General features: G+C 39.8%; 1 long non-coding RNA gene across 1 annotated transcript; it reads left to right on the forward strand.

Moving 5' to 3' along the window:
* Window positions 1-1,499: 1,499 nt before the first annotated feature.
* LOC131839173 (uncharacterized) lies at window positions 1,500-5,467 on the forward strand. The gene is made up of 2 exons (XR_009356840.1): window positions 1,500-5,066; window positions 5,232-5,467. It is a non-coding gene; the product is annotated as an uncharacterized LOC131839173 (long non-coding RNA).
* Window positions 5,468-5,730: the final 263 nt, after the last annotated feature.

Below are 5,730 nucleotides of genomic sequence, written 5' to 3' on the forward strand. Positions count from 1 at the left end.
GCCAAAAATTAAAACTTCTGTTTGGTGCCTTTAATGAAAAAATGAAAAGTCCCTTTTCAGATTTCCCTTCCCCAACATCCCACATCCCTATCCTTCTTAAGAGATATGGTTAACAGTGTGTGTCTCTGTCTCTCATTTTTATTTATACTTGGCCTTTATGAATTTTTAGTGTTCCCTGAAATCAACTTCTGCCCTATGTCAAATTCCATCTTCAGTCAACTGACAAATTTACCAAGCGCAAACCAGAATCATACTTCTTTAAAGAAAGGTTACATCAGTGGTGACAGTTCTTGAACTGGAAATTAACTACTTGATTCTTAATATGTTTTATTTTTATCATAAATTAAGCTTAAAGAGTAACCATCATTCTGTGAAAGTCAAATCATTGGTTTCTGTACCCTGTGGAAATAGGGTAGGGAAAGAGAAGTGTGCTAGTACCTGTGTAATTCTGAGTTGGGCCCATTCTCATCATATTCTCTTACTTGAGCGTGCAGTTGTCCACCACAGTTACTTTACAGGTATTTCTCACTGTTCAAGCTATAGCTTAGCATGAGAGTGTCTTGACACAGAGTTAGCTGTACATGCCCCAGAACAACAAATTTGTTCATATTTGACTTCTAATGAAAATAATTCAGAGGCGGAAATTAAGCACAAGTGTACATGATTTTGTTAATTGTTTCTGGATGATCTTTTAAAAAATTCAAAACACATTCCACTCATCATGACTTTTATCAGTTTCCCTCATTTATTGAGTACCTGTTCTGTGCCCAGTGAACATATAGTAGGGGAACCAGCTTCCTCTGTAGTTAGAACTTGGAGATAGGGAACAGATGACCATTGCCTATAGTCAAGGGGGGTGTAAGTAGTTTATCTGTATATATGAGGTTGACTGAGCACATGTGTTCACATTCTCTATTTGATCAGATATATACACATCAGTTTTTGAGGTGAGGTAATTAGAATGATAGTAGTTGGAGCTGATCGTGAATTTGAGGTAAAGCTGGACAGTTTGATTTTTGAGTTTTGCAAATAATACATTTTCAAGCCAAATTAAAATAGAGTAACTTGGGACACCTGGGTGGCTCAGTGGGTTAAAGCCTCTGCCTTCAGCGCAGGTCATGATCCCAGGGTCCTGGGATCGAGTTCTGCATCGGCTCCCTGCTCAGTTGGGAACATGCTTCTCCCTCTGACCCTCTCCTCTCTTGTGGTCTCTCACACACTCTCTCAAATAAATAAAAGAAAAGAAATAACATTCATCTGTATTAATTCATCTGCACTGACTTGCAAAAGATGAATTATTTTATTTTTCCAAGTTTGTTTTTATTCATTTGTCAGCACAAGCCGCAGTGGAGTGGCAGGCAGAGGGAGAAGCAGGATCCCTGCTGAGCAAGGATTCTGATGCAGGAGTCGCTTCCAGGACCCCAGGATCATGACCTGAATGGAAGGCAGATGCTTAACCGACTGAGCCACCCAGGTGTCCCAAAAGGTGAACAATTTTAATGACCTAGTGACAGTTCTTCAAAATGTAAAGTCCCATGAAAGAAAAACTATATAGCAAGGACAGGATACTTTGAGAACTTTTTACAAAATTATTCATCTTGTCCAAAGCTATCCAATAGTAGCTCCCCCCACCACAACTGAATCCTGTATTAGTATTTTTAAAAACCTGAAAAGTTCAAATGAGGAAGTGACGTGGGTGGTTTCTCCCCTTCAAAGATTTTAAAGCCAACATTAGTGACACAGGGAATTTATTTAAGAAGGATGTAATTTTGGCAGAATCTTATTGAGGATGGTCAGGGTACTATTAATTCGCTGATTATTTATCTTTGGTGTGTCACTTTGGGGCTGACATTTGGCAGTCCTAATTTCCCCAAAATTAGTCTACTGCTTTGCCAGAACTAAGGCCGGCCTGCTGCCTCTAACAATCAAACATTTAAAAGATTATTAACGTGGGGCACCTGGGTGGCTCAGTGGGTTGGGCCTCTGCCCTCGGCTCAGGTCACGATCTCAGGGTCCTGGGATCGAGCCCCGAGTCGGGCTCTCTGCTCGGCGGGGAGCCTGCCTCCCTCCTCTCTCTGCCTGCCTCTCTTCCCTACTTGTGATCTCTGTAAAATAAATAAATAAAATCTTTAAAAATAAATAAATAAATAATAAAAGATTATTAACGTTATAGAATGCCAAATAATCACCATGTATAAGAAACTTTCACCTGTGGAATGTTTGACAAAATATGATTCTAAAAAAATGAGGAATTTCCTTAAATGCAGAATGAAGAGCTAAAGCTTAAGCGTGGTGTTGATTGAGAGCTTCATTATATCTGGTAAGTGACTTATTTGTCCCTTTCTATTGACTGCATCATAGGGCTATGGGTGGCTTTAAGTAGAGAAAGAAAAATTGGCAACATTTGTGATTCAGAGTATTAAGCGCCAAGAATCTAAAAACAGGCTTTTAAAAATATATTGTCAGGCGGCGGGGAGGCTCCTGGGTGGCTAAGTCGGTTAAGCCATTGCCTTCGGCTCAGGTCATGATCCCGGAGTCCTGGGATTGAGTCCGGAATTGAGCTTCTTGGTCAGTGGGGAGCCTACTTCTCTCCCTGCCTGCTGCTCCCCCTGCTTGTGCGCTTGCTCACTCTCGCTTGCCCTCTTGCAAGTGAATGAATAAAATCTTAAAAAATAATATATATGTATGTAGAGAGAGAAAATGAGAGTGTCAGGGTGTCTGGGTGGCTCAGTCAGTTGAGTATCTGACTTTTTTTTTTTTAAGATTTTATTTATTTGACAGAGATCACAAGTAGGCAGAGAGGCAGGCAGAGAAAGAGGGGGAAGCAGGCCCCTTGCCGAGCAGGGAGCCCCATGTGGATCTCAATGCAGGGCTCGATCCCAGGACGCTGGGATCATAACCAGAGCCAAAGGCAGAAGTTTTGTTTGTTTGTTTTAAAGATTTTATTTATTTATTTGACAGAGAGATCACAAGTAGGCAGAGAGGCAGGCAGAGAGAGAGAGAGAGAGGAGGAAGCAGGCTCCCTGCTGAGCAGAGAGCCTGATGCGGGACTCGATCCCAGGACTCTGAGATCATGACCTGAGCCGAAGGCAGCGGCTTAACCCACTGAGCCACCCAGGCGCCTTGAGCATCTGACTCTTGATTTTGGCTCAGGCCATGATCTCAGGGTATGGGATCAAGGACGGGTCAGGCTCTGCACTCAGCATGGAGTCTGCTTGAGATTCTCTCCCCCTCCCTCTCCCTCTGCCTCTACCATCTCTCAAATAAATAAATCTTTTCAAAAGATACTCTAGAAAATACATATTGCCAAAGGGTCACAGTATTTTTAGTGGTGCTTAAAAAGAAGAAGGAAAGGAAGTGAGGAAGGAAGGAGGGACAAAAGGAAAAAGAAAAAGAGAAGCTTTAAGCTAAGCACTGCTTTCAAAAAATGTATTTAATGATTATAGAGAAACTTGGGGATATCCCTAGCCTAATAATGACTTACGCTGACATTTTAAGGGAAGGTTTTTAAATTTTATTTATTTTTAATTGAATGTACTTAACATATGACATAAGTATTTAAGGTCAGTTTTAACATCACTGGGGAAGATTGAGATAGGTTCTACAACTTTTATTCACTAAGGTTAACTAATAGCTTGTAAACCTCACCCTAAATTCTGCTTTTTTTTGTGCTTAGTAAATTACACAGAATCTTCCAGGTACTTGACATTTGTATGATGAATTCTAAATTTTTCATATGCCACAATTTTTGCTAAAGCTGTTCTTGAATTCCCTTACCATCTTTGCTCTTTTTTTTCCCAATCTGACTTGGGCACTGCCTGTTATCTTCTAAAACTTGAACTAGAAAGCTTGAGCTGTTCACCATTTGGGGCTTAGTGTTGAAAACAATTTAAGTTACTGTCCCCAAATTCTTAATCTCTAATAGAAATTTTTAAAAAATATATATTAAGATTTTAGCTTCAGTTTTTCAAGATGATTTCGGCTGTTTTGCTTTCTGGCTATTTTGCAATGAAAAATTACATGTGCCAGTTATTTATTAATTCACTATATTGAATGGGATATTCAAAGTAAATCATACTTACCGTATTAAGTCACGTGAATTTTTATGCCATCTTTAGTTACATACTCACTAAGAAATGCTAAAAGGAGCCTCTGCATGTCCTTAATGGGGGGCCCCAGGTGAGAACTAAGCAGTGAATGGACAGGAAAAGAGATAAAACGTAAAATAACCTTGAGTCATGATCTCAGGTTGTCACACTGATTAGCCTTGTAGGTAGACATTTATTTATCTGAAAAATAATTGAAACTAATTTCACTTATTTAAGTATTGTGGTCAGGATTCACGTGCTGGTGTTACACAGTCATTGGTTAGATCTTTAATCTCTGCCTTTGATGGTCTTTGATGGTAGTCTTAAAAACTAGCACAATTTATGCCTCGGTTTTTGAAAATTGGGGTGCAGCAAATACAGTTAATAAAAGATTCAGGAGATATGAGGTCCAATATAAGGTATGAGGAAGATTTAGTTACTAGAGAAAGAACCTCATCATGATGTTTGAGAAAAGCTTTAGAGTTAGGCTGAGGGAGTGTCTCATAGCCCTGTGAGGAAAATCTACAAATATTTATCCATTTTGCTAGATAGTTTTAAGAGCTGCTATTTATCTGTACTTTCCTGAATTTTCATCTTAATTCACTGTATCACACAGTTGTTTTCTGTACCGTATAAAAATTTAATGTAGAACTTTGAATTTTTACCATACTTGAAAATGGCCTAGGGAAGAAACATTTGCTTTATCAAATGGAATTTCTGTTCTTTTTCTTTTCATTTTTTAAGATTTTATTTGTTTATTAGAGAGCAGTGTGAGGAGCAGAGAGGGACGAGCAGACTCCATGCTGAGGTCGGAGGTCGGAGACCAGTGCAGGGCTCAATCTCATGACCCTGAGGTCATAACCTAAGCCAAAATCAAAAGTCAGATGTTTAACCAACTGAGCCACCCAGGAGCCTCAGGAACTTCTGTTCTGATGTAGTATTTTTAAGATGCACACATGAACGCTTTACCCTTTCTATGTAAGTAACTAGTATAGTTTGGAAATATTTTAACAAGATTCCTAGCTATAAAATAAGAAGACTAATTTTCTTTCTTTCTTTCTCCTTCCTTCCTTTCTTTCTTTCTCTCTCTCTCTCTCTCTCTCTTTCTTTCTTTCTTTCTTCCTTCCTTTCTTTCTTTTTCAGATTATTCAAGAGAGAGACAGACAGAGACCACGGGGAGAAGCAGAGGGAGATGGATAAACAGACTCTGCTGAGTGCAAAGCCTAATGCAGGGCTTGATTCCAGGACCCTGAGGTGATGACCTGACCCTAAGCCAAGAGCCAGCTGCTTTACTGACTGAGCCACCCAGGCACCAGAAGACTGATTTTCTTGTATAGTATATAGAATAAAATCTTCTGTTTCATGCGTTTGCTTTTAAACCTTAATGTCCATGCTACCCCTCCTCACATTTCACCTAATATATGTAGTTTTTTTTAAAAAAAGATTTTATTTATTTCTTAATTTGAGACAGAGAGAGTAGTAGGAGTAGGGAGAAGGGCCAGGAAGGAGGAAGAGGGAGAGAATCTCAAGCAAACTCCCACAGAGCATGGAGCCTATGCAGGGCTTGATCCCACCACCCTGAGACGATCTCAGTGGAAACCAAGAGTGGGATGCTTAACCAACTGAGCCGCCCAAGGGCCCC

Source organism: Mustela lutreola, chromosome 8 (assembly GCF_030435805.1).
Source record: "Mustela lutreola isolate mMusLut2 chromosome 8, mMusLut2.pri, whole genome shotgun sequence".
NCBI lineage: Eukaryota > Metazoa > Chordata > Mammalia > Carnivora > Mustelidae > Mustela > Mustela lutreola.